Here is an 11,585-nt window from a genome sequence, read left to right as displayed (position 1 = left end):
TGTTAAAAATTTTACCGGCGCATTTGTGTGATATATCTTGAAGTGTAACATGGGGAGATTAACATAATATGTTGAAGCTTGGCTTATCTTGCAGCTTATTAACCTTAGAGACCAATATTATATGTGAAAGCTGTGCTTTTCTTGTAGTAACACTATGTATATCAATTTAAACCATTAACTTTGCTTCTTTGTGTGTTCACGCTACTTAACGCTGATGTTGCTAATTGGCTGACTACATCACGTGTCCTATGCTCTGAATATCCGATGTCATCGGATGGTGCGATCACGTGACATGGGCTATGTCTGGCTTACAAAAGTGCATCGCAATCTCGATTACAATGCTTGGGAAAGTGACATGCAGTGTTTGATGGAATTAGAATTTATACTTTTGTATTACGAAAGTATGGAGGGTACATATTGCTTCACATCAAAGATCTTTCCAAAAAATGTTTTTTTTTTTTCTTTTTTTTTCTTTTCCTCCTGAAATCCGTTTTCTAAAGTGCCGGGAAATTATACGCCCGTGTATAAAACGATAAACCCATAAAATATAAATTTTACATTTCCGACGGAAAAGTCAATAACACAGAAAAAGTGTATTTTTAGTCAGGAAACTTGGGAATTATTTTCCCTTGTCTGCATATACACCCTGAAACAAAACAAAAAAAAGTTAGAGTAGGCTTCAGTTTAGGATGGCACGTCCTCTTCAGTGCTCAGCATTTCCCCCACGCCTGCCCGTAAGCCCCATTACAAGCAGGTCTCCTCATGTGTGCGCTGCTGTTTGCTCATTTGCCGGCCATAACGTTCTGTGTGGACTGTACTAGCATGTTCGATAATGGTTTTAGATTGTGTTTGTCGATCTTCTCTCGCACCTCCCCCATCTGCCCCTCCCCCCTCATTGTTGTTGTTGTTGTTGTTGTTGTTGTTGTTGTTGTCTTCAGTCCTGAGACTGGTTTGATGCAGCTCTCCAGGATACTCTATCCTGTGCAAGCTTCTTCATCTCCCAGTACTTACTGCAACCTACATCCTTCTGAATCTGCCTAGTGTATTCATCTCTTGGTCTCCCTCTACGATTTTTACCCTCCACGCTGCCCTCCAATGCTAAATTTGTGATCCCTTGATGCCTCAGAACGGTCCCTTCTTCTTGTCAAGTTGTGCCACAAACTCCTCTTCTCCCCAATTCTATTCAATACCTCCTCATTAGTTATGTGATCTACCCATCTAATCTTCAGCATTCTTCTGTAGCACCACATTTCAAAAGTTTCTATTCTCTTCTTGTCCAAACTATTTATCGTCCATGTTTCACTTCCATACATGGCTACACTCCATACAAATACTTTCAAAAACGACTTCCTGACACTTAAATCTATACTTGTTGTTAACAAATTTCTCTTCTTCAGAAACACTTTCCTTTCCATTGCCAGTCTACATTTTATATCCTCTCTACTTCGACCATCATCAGTTATTTTGCTCCCTAAATAGCAAAACTCCTTTACTACTTTAAGCGTCTCATTTCCTAATCTAATTTCCTCAGCATCACCCAACTTAATTCGACTACATTCCATTATCATCGTTTTGCTTTTGTTGATGTTCATCTTATATCCTCCTTTCAAGACACTATCCATTCCGTTCAGCTGCTCTTCCAGGTCCTTTGCTGTCTCTGACAGAATTACAATGTCATCGGCGAACCTCAAAGTTTTCATTTCTTCTCCATGGACTTTAATACCCACTCTGAATTTTTCTTTTATTTCCTTTACTACTTGCTCAATATACAGATTGAATAACATCGGGGAGAGGCTACAACCCTGTCTCACTCCCTTCCCAACCGCTGCTTCCCTTTCATGCCCCTCGACTCTTATAACTGCCATCTGGTTTCTGTACAAATTGTAAATAGCCTTTCGCTCCCTGTATTTTACCCCTGCCACCTTCAGAATTTGAAAGAGACTATTCCAGTCAACAGTGTCAAAAGCTTTCTCTAAGTCTACAAATGCTAGAAATGTAGGTTTGCCTTTCCTTAATCTATTTTCTAAGATAAGTCGTAGGGTGAGTATTGCCTCACGTGTTCCAACATTTCTGCGGAATCCCCCCCACTTGAAGGTTTATTTTATTTTTCCATGATGGCTCTCCAAATTTTTATCTCCAATTGGGGCTCATGGCAGGTCCCACCTAAAACATCTGGTTTTCTTTTCTCTCCAGCAACTTATATAAGGGAAGTTCAAGAAATTGTAAATGTGACCCAGTTTCATGGTTGCTTTTGAAGATGAGGGTGAAGTGAATGACACCTTTGACATTATTGAGCTCCCTCCAGAATAGAATCCCACCCTCCAGAATAGTATCCCAGCTGACAAGAGAGAAACTTTTCAAAAATGGTCCCTTAATGAACCTACTGAATAAGAATGTCATGAAATTTGTAGTTCCTTTCCTGACAGCCTGAGCATTGATGGGTAAATAGATAATACAGGCTCCATTATCTGAAACAGTTCATTAATAGGAATCAAGTGAGTCGGATTCATTGTACTGTGTGCTCTATCTGAAGTGGTTACTGCTATCATATATCAGCCTATGAAGAAAAATTGAAGATTTCAAGTGATGTTTCAGTTTTAGGAGTTGGCGGATCAGTGTAGTGATTGATTTCTTTTCAGCAATATCCTGAACTCCACAGAATCCATTTTGATAACCAACTGTTTCACGAATTTGTTTGATGAGAGCGCTCTGAAATGAAAAGGTGAATGGTACTGACTGAATGAATAACTATTTTGTTGAAAATTAGATCAGCATGAAAAAGGAACATGGATACAACGGCAGTAATGTGGAAATATAAGTTGTGTAAAACTCCATCAAATGAGACATTTCATCCAGTTTTCAAAGAGATGGAAACAAAGCTGAGAATCATAAAATAAGTCTGGACAATACGAGTGAAATGTGCAAAAGTACCTTGTGAGAATTGGAGGGAAGAAATATTACTTTCCATTGTTCACCAGTGCAGTAGATGCAGCTCTGATAAAGGTCCATGTCAACTAATATTCCAGGAATGGAAAATGTTCTGCTTCAGTGGAGAAGGGTGGTAAGGACATATCTTGCTTCTGATCCAGAAATGGCAGGATATTTGTCATACTTGAGAGCATCTACTTCTGAATGCATGACAGTGGGTTAACAAAGAGAACGTGGAATTAGCATGACAGCTGTGACCTGTGTGCAATATGGGACTCAATATTTGAATGCATTCTCTGGCACAAAAATAAAACAGAAAAGGAGTGGCACGTGCCATGATCCCCATTTAGGGATCGACTAAAATATTGCATTTATTTCAATGTTGTTCATTTTTCTTCAACATTATTTTTCCCAATCTCTTTGTCAGTAAGGCAATCAAGAAATAAATGTAGATTCAAGAAAAAAATTGTTAGTAAATGGGTTCAATAAAAGATTGTACAGGTTTTGGAGCAGCAAACTACAAACAAAGTACTTAGAAATATAATGGCCAATCAAATGAAGAAAGATGGGGAAAAGTAAACAATTTTGTTACCTAAAAAGTAGTTGCCAAAACTGATTATACATTTATCCTGCTGTGAGAAGAGCTGGTCAGTGTGTGCTCCTATTTCTGCAAACAAATAGATGTCCATGAATGTCTTCCTTCAGGGCTCCAAAAATATAGGGTTTGTAGTCCATGAAACAAAATGTCATGGTTCCGTAGACAACCACAAACATTTTCCTGTGAAGGCATTGACCTATTGGTCTTACAGTGGGATAAATATATAAATAGTTAATGGCTTTTACTTCTCAGATGATAAACAGTTTACTTTTTTTTTTCATCTATCTTGTTTTCATATGGCTGCTCCTTTTTCATATGTTTAAGATAGTGATAATTCAGTTTACTCATTTATTAGGAGTACAACACATTGCGTATGAACAATAATAAATCTACATAATTATTCATCATGTGAAATTCTAATAACTGTATACGAAGTTCTCTTGAGTTTCACAATATTTATTGATTGGCTCCAGTGGAGCCATTTGTTCCTCCAGTATTAGATGCAAACATATTCCTGTAAAAAGCCAGTTGTTGATTCAGCTTTGACTCCAATCCAAAATGTTTTTCTAGTAAATGCCCTAAGTCCTGAATCTCAGCTGAGATCAAGGATAGTCTCCATGATATAAATTTAGAACAACTGTAGCTAGGCTTAACTGTTGGAATACCACGGCCAAGTCTTCAGTGTTTGCAAATTCCATCTTTATTGCTGCAAACTGACTGTTGATGTATAAGGGGCAGTCAAATCAAGATAGACCCTCCAGAAATGCAATCTATTTTACAATATGGTTCTCCTATTCTGTCATGTTTCCTTCAGAAGTTTGTGCAAAATGAAGTGCTTAGCTGAGACAAATTTAAACTGACAGCTACATGGTTTCTTCCTTTCTTCTGCAGCCTCCTTGGAGTCGCTAACTGCACAGTCTACTAGAAACTTAAGCATGTGATCAACAATGTCTTGGTACTCTTCCAGACCACAAATTACTGGCTTGAACCCTAATGTCGTCTGGTATTTGCCCGAATACTCTGTCCAATGGCGGAAAGGAGTATCCTAAGATGGGAAACAGTTCAATACACTTTACATGTGACGTTGTAGAGCTTAGATTGTGCATTACGAAACCACCTACACAATGTCGCAAAGCCGAGTAGTTAGACAAATCACATATAGAAAGCCTTTCAGATACTGCTGAAGAATCTCATTTGATCTGTTTCCACATCTGCATTCTAGAAACCACTATAAAGTGCATGGCAGAGGGTACATCCATTGTACATTTATACTGGTCATAAGATATTTTTTTTATGTTCCATTCACGTGTGGAGTATGGACAGAATGATTGAGTCTCTACATGCTGTAATTAATGTATTCTTGTCCTCACAATCTCTACGGGAGCAATATGTAGGGGGTAGTACTATATTCCTAGTCATCATTTAAAGCTGGCTCTTGAAACTTTGTAAGTAGGTTTCCTTGGGACAGTTTGTCTATCTTCAAGGGTCTGCCAATTCAGTCCCATCATCATCTCTGTGATAACTTTCCCACAGGTCAGATAGTCCTGTCATCTTTGTACCCCTATTAGTCCTACTTGGTATGGATCCCATACAATTTAGCAATGCTCTAGGATGGGCTGCAAAATTGATTTGTAGTTGCATTACAGTCTCCCCAGTATTCTATCAATGAACCATTGTCACACCTGCTTTAAAAGTGACAGTGTATGTGATTGTACCATTTCATATCCCATTTAACTTGACATATTTCAATTGTTAGTAATAAGATACAGGTTTTCATTCTTTGAAGTGCACAGTTTTACATTTCTTAACATTTAAAGCAAGTTAGCAGTCTTTGCACCACTTTGAAATATTATCAAGGGCTGACGAATATTTATGAAACGTCTTTCAGACAGTACTTCATTACAGATGACAGCACCATCTGCCGAAAGTCTGAGGTTACTGCTATTGTCTGCAAGGTATTTAACACTATGGCTTCCGAATACCTAATCGGGATTCTTTTGTTTTGCGCTGGTAGGACTCACTCCAATCACGTCACTTCTCGCCGGCGTATTGTGAAGGTCCTCAGGAGATGATATATCCTCAAGTTTTACTGATCCCATTTTCAGTTCCCAAGAGGTCTCAATACTGTCTCTCTTATTTCCCCGAAGTTTTGGGAATAAACAGTCGAACCTGTTTTTATGTGGTCCCTTTTTGTGCAATTTTCTTTGCACTAATTGTTTTGTGCTATTCTTTTTATGCAGTCTCTCTCCAGTGCATTACAAATTCCTTTACTATGTTTTAAACAATTATTTGTTATAACTATTTGTGCAGTTTCTGAATAGTTTTTTTTACCATTTGTTTATGCGATCCCAATCTACAGCACAGAAACTTAAATTTGTTTTTGTAATTTTTTTTTTTTTTTTTTTTTTTTTTTTTTTTTTTTTTTTTTTTTTCGTACATGGCACCTTTGTTATCTTTGTTCGCTATTTTCGGAAATCTGTGTGCCAGGAAAATGTGTTGACTGCATTATGACTGGAAGCACGCGATGTAGTAGTGACAAAGTTCTCTTCAGTAGCAGGTAAATGATCCTTGATCAAAGATTTGCATAACTGCAACAAAAAATCATGATACTGGAGACTCTTGAATCCTGGACTGTGTGAATGCGTTATATAAAGTGCAATTAAACACTTTTTGTAGTTTGCTTGTATACAGGATAGTAACCAGGATTGGTATGCCCTATCCACTCATTCTTCATATATTTTTTATAATCCAATGCAATTTCACATTATTGAGTTGTGTGATTGTTTTTCTACATATTTTTTGTGTGTCAACCAAATTGGCATTACGTATGGTGGAAATTATTCATATTATTTTGGTTTTCGATGTTGTCTATAATTGTGTGAGTACTTCACCTTTTTGTTGATATTTAGTTTTATGTTCTTTAATTTTGCCGGAAATTCTCTATTTTATCACAGCATTCCATTAACCCGAATTTTCTTCATAAGCAAATGCTCCACAAGTTCTAAAGAGTTGCAGTACATATCCATTTACAGATAATGCCATTTTCACAAACATGTGAATAGTTCCAACATTTTAACCTTAAAGGCTGTCCAATGCCCGAGTATATTTTGAATGAGGAAGTATCCCATTATGGAATCTTCTAACGTCCAGATGAGTATACCACATTTTATAATTTTCAATAGATTATAAACTTTAAAACGTAATCTTCCACACCACAGTATCATTCCTTCATTGATCAAAATATTTTTACCTAGATTAACATTTTCTTGAAACTTTTTAGAGAAATATCAGTTATAGTTTGCACCTTGAAGAGTCTGTCTGCATTATCCAGTTTACTGTTGTTATCCAAAAATATGTAAAAATGATATTTGTTGAAATCTATTACGGGATATTGTTTTGCGAAATTTGGTCTTTCCAATAACCAATTCGTCAACCAATAATTGTCCATCCATGGTTCTTATGATTCCCATAAGAATAACAAACCCAAACCATTTTCTAAGTGTGGACGCCTTCATGCCAACAAATTTGGGACTTTTTTTTCTCTGTCCCTGGTATCCTCCAGTTTGAATTAAGATTGTAGCACTTATTCATTTCAGTACTAATAAGTTGAAACTAATTTTTCCCTATAAACTATTCAACAACATCCTTGATGTTCTGCGTATCCTGGGAAATGCATTAGGACCCGGAAGTCCTTCAGATTGGTTATTGGTCCCTGGTAAATCAACATCTGACCACTCTACACTGTGATCCTCATATGATTCTTCCACATCACTTGACAGTGGCAACGTTTGCCGATTTCTCCATCAACTTATTTCAGAGTCATCTGAAGATTCTGCTTCACTTTGTTTTTCTCATGATGTTAGTCTTCCGTTTCTTTGCAATCCTCAAGTATGACAGAAAACCTGTCAGCACAACATCACCCATAACTATATCATCTCCTTTGTTTGCTATTGTCAAAGGGCAAGAGTTTTTATAAAAACATATAATGTGCTAGTGTGTCTGTACCTTACTGTTCCTTGACAGAGAACTACTTCTTCTACTTCTTCTTCTTTTCTTCTTCTTCTTGTGTTACGACCTCTTTAGGACCACAGGTAGCCCCTTCGTGGATTGCATTTTCCTCTTCTTCTCCCAGAACCTCTTCATTCTTTCTCTTCTCCTCTCCCACTCTTCTTCCGAGATCTTCAGTTTCCGTTTCTCCTGGCGGCTCCACTGGTGACATTCTAATCTTTTCCTGTATTCTTCTCTGTCATTGGCCAGCCGGTGTGGCCGTGCGGTTCTAGGCGCTACAGTCTGGAACAGTGCGACCGCTACGGTCACAGGTTCAAATCCTGCCTCGGGCATGGATGTGTGTGATGTCCTTAGGTTAGTTAGGTTTAAGTAGTTCTAAGTTCTACGGGACTGATGACCTCAGATGTTAAGTCCCATAGTGCTCAGAGCCATTTCTCTGTCATTGATCTCCGGCATATTGGTCGGTGTATATTTGTTCCTCCAATTTTCCTTTCCTTCGACCTTGATTCCCAATTCCAACCAGTCCTTCCGAAGTTCAACAATCCACTTGGTTCCTGTCTTTCCCCTTGTCCTCCCTGTTGTTTCCTACACTCTCTTCATCATTCTGTCCATCGTCATTCTTCCTAACTACATGCCCAGCAAACCTTGCCCTTTCGAGTCTGGTTTCCCCGGATATTGTTCTCATGTTCCGGTACAATTCTTCCCGAGGTCTTCGCATCCACCTCTCTCCACCTCTTTTGGGACCTAGTATTTTTCTTAGTATTTTCCTCTCTTCTTTCTCTAGTTGCTCTGCCCCATTTCTTCCTAGTGTCATCGTCTCAGCAGCATATAATACTGCATTCCTCACTGTAGTGGCTTATCTTTGCCTCTGTGGATATATTCTTTTTATTGTATACCTCTCTCATCATGCAGAAGGCTGACCTCATCTTCTTTATCCTCTCTGTTATTCCCTCCTTGCTCCTGTTCCTTCCTGTTATTTCATTGTAATTTCATTCTAACGAGCTGCATGGTCACCGATGGCATGTCCAAAAGAACAGATACCATCTTAGTATATATAGTTAAGGCTCACCGGCCACTTGACCATCTTCTTCTTCTGGGCGAATGCACAAACAGTGCCCGAACTCTTGGGAATTGGCAACGCGCCGCGAGTAATGACTATAATGGGTGGGGGCACTACGAATGTAGTGCGGGACAATACATTGAGAATGTGGGTTTCGCGGAAGGCGTGCCAGAGATAAACCCCTGCAGTCACGCTATCCTCTGTGTCCTCGGTGGCTCAGATGGATAGAGCGTCTGCCACGTAAGCAGGAGATCCCGGGTTCGAGTCCCGGTCGGGGCACACATTTTCATCTGTCCCCGTTGACGTATGTCAATGCCTGAAAGAATTGGTACCTAGCTGCCACCACATTCACTTCTTGGTCATAATACTTAGTTAGCGAATCTACAACCTGATTGTAGGAAAGTTCATTCGGAGTGGCATTAGAGAACAGTTTCTGAATGAGGCGAATGACTGCACTTCCTAACCATTGACAAAAGGTAATGGAGTTCCACAGTACCTGACACGTTGTGGGTGATTACTTGGGCTTCGTACTGTTGCGACCAATCGAGCCATTCCTCTTCTTTTTTTGTTAAACTGGTGAAAAGGCGGTATGGCACTCGGGGCTACAGTTGTTGCAGTTGTGCAGCATTGGTAGACTGGTTTGTTAGCAACTGCTGTAGTGTGTTTAGTAGGATGGCTGTCTGCTACATCTGAAACTGAAACATCTGTGTTCACTGCATTGCATCTATTGCTTGCAGCTGTGGTGCCTGAGCGGCGGGTAAAAGATGTGGGTTCCTCTTCTTGGAACAGGCAAACGCAATTAACAGACAATGCAAGCAATAAAAATAAGCATGCAAGCAAAGAAAATTTTTGCAATGCCCCCCCTGAAAACACTGGATAGAAAAACACTATAAGAAACACTGTTAAAAGATGTAAACACACCCCTGTAAAGAAAAAAAAAAAAAACAAGGTAGAATTAAGGCGCAAAAACACAAAAGCCCATGACAAACAAAACTGTGGCTGCCAGGCTCTGGGCTCTTTTTACACCTTCTTGCCAAATATTATGTCCAGCCTCGTTGTCAAATATGTGGTGTGTAGAATCCTCCATACTTGGTTCGCTAGACAAACGTTCAAACAATTTGTATTAATGAGTTTTATTACAAAAATAAAATCATAATACTTAACTTTGGTAACTACACAGATGTGTTGCAAGCAAAGGGTGACATACAAAATAGTAAATCTTCTTCAGTATAGACAATTCCAAGTCTGTGCTACATAGAGAATACAAGCGAAGTGATGTAGCGTTGACGCTGCTATGCAAGTCACTAGTCTTGAAGCTGTCACCAGTCGGTCACAGCGCTTATGTCCTCTTTGCATTGGGACCGCTGCTGTTTTGCTGTCATCCTGGAGGGAGGTCCAGTGAGCTTGCGATTGACTGATGTCTTCTCACAGCCATCTCTTCCCTATCGTTCCCGACTGGCGTGCCAGCACTTGACTTTGCGTCGCAACAGTAGCAGTCTCTTGTTTCCTAATACTGGTGACAAGACTGTAAAAGTTAGATTTACGTTAAAGATAATAGGATAGAAAAAGTAAAACAAACTGCTTTAGGGAAAATGAAATATGGAAGTCTAAAGCAGCTGTCTCGAAACCTGCTGGTTGTCAGTCCGCCGCATCTGCGAGGATGGCAGGTTCTCCTCATAGTATGAACTTCTTTAACATGTCGCTATTGTATAATCCCTTCTCCTGACTATCTCTGGGTCTGCTAGGAATACCACTTTTGGATGAGGCAGACCCAACACCAGGAACGATTCTCTATAGCATGGAAAAAATTTTCTTGTTTCCTTTTTCAAATTAGGAATAGGATGAAAATCTCTTACTGTTACAAGTCATCAATCTGGGATTGTGGTGTAATTGCTTTTTTTGTGGTTCAATATCCTGCTGTGCACTTATTTTTGCAATTTTTTTCACAAAATTGTATAATTATACTGCAGGGAGCCATTTAAATAACTTTATTAGTGGTTCTCCAATGAAAGTTTTATTCATAATCTCTACTGGTGATAAGCCATTAGACATATGTGGTAATTCATTCAAGATAACCTGAAAAGTTCGGAGTAAGTATTAAAATCCGTGGAGAAGAAATAAAAACTTTGAGGTTCGCCGATGACATTGTAATTCTGTCAGAGACAGCAAAGGACTTGGAAGAGCAGCTGAACGGAATGGACAGTGTCTTGAAAGAAGGATATAAGATGAACATCAACAAAAGCAAAAGGAGGACAATGGAATGTAGTCGAATTAAGTTGGGTGATGCTGAGGGAATTAGATTAGGAAATGAGACACTTAAAGGAGATTTGCTCTTTGGGGAGCAAAATAACTGATGATGGTCAAAGTAGAGAGGATATAAAATGTAGACTGGCAATGGCAAGGAAAGCGTTACTGAAGAAGAAAAATTTGTTAACATCGAGTATAGATTTAAATGTCAGGAAGTCGTTTCTGAAAGTATTTGTATGGAGTGTAGCCATGTATGGAAGTGAAACGTGGACGATAAATAATTTAGACAAGAAGAGAATAGAAGCTTTCGAAATGTGGTGCTACAGAAGAATGCTGAAGATTAGATGGGTAGGTCACATAACTAATGAGGAGGTATTGAATAGAATTGGGGAGAAGAGGAGCTTGTGGCACAACTTGACTAGAAGAAGGGATCGGTTGGCAGGACATGTTCTGAGACATCGAGGGATCACCAATTTAGTATTGGAGGGCAGCGTGTAGGGTAAAAATCATAGAGGGAGACCAAGAGATGAATACACTAAGCAGTTTCAGAAGGATGTAGGTTGCAGTAGGTACTGGGAGATGAAGAAGCTTGCACAGGATAGAGTAGCATGGAGAGCTGCATCAAACCAGTCTCAGGACTGAAGACAACAACAACAACAACAACAACAACAACAACAACAACAACCTGGAACTCTGAAATCATTTGAGACCATGTGGTCTGTCCGAAAAGTATATTCTATACAG

At 39.1% G+C, this 11,585-nt stretch overlaps 1 non-coding gene across 1 annotated transcript; it reads left to right on the top strand.

Moving 5' to 3' along the window:
• Nucleotides 1-8,799: 8,799 nt before the first annotated feature.
• Trnat-cgu (transfer RNA threonine (anticodon CGU)) lies at nt 8,800-8,873 on the top strand. Its single transcript has one exon. It is a non-coding gene; the product is annotated as a tRNA-Thr (tRNA).
• Nucleotides 8,874-11,585: the final 2,712 nt, after the last annotated feature.

Source organism: Schistocerca serialis, chromosome 4 (genome assembly GCF_023864345.2).
Source record: "Schistocerca serialis cubense isolate TAMUIC-IGC-003099 chromosome 4, iqSchSeri2.2, whole genome shotgun sequence".
Lineage (NCBI taxonomy): Eukaryota > Metazoa > Arthropoda > Insecta > Orthoptera > Acrididae > Schistocerca > Schistocerca serialis.
This window is presented reverse-complemented; position numbering and strand designations above follow the sequence as displayed.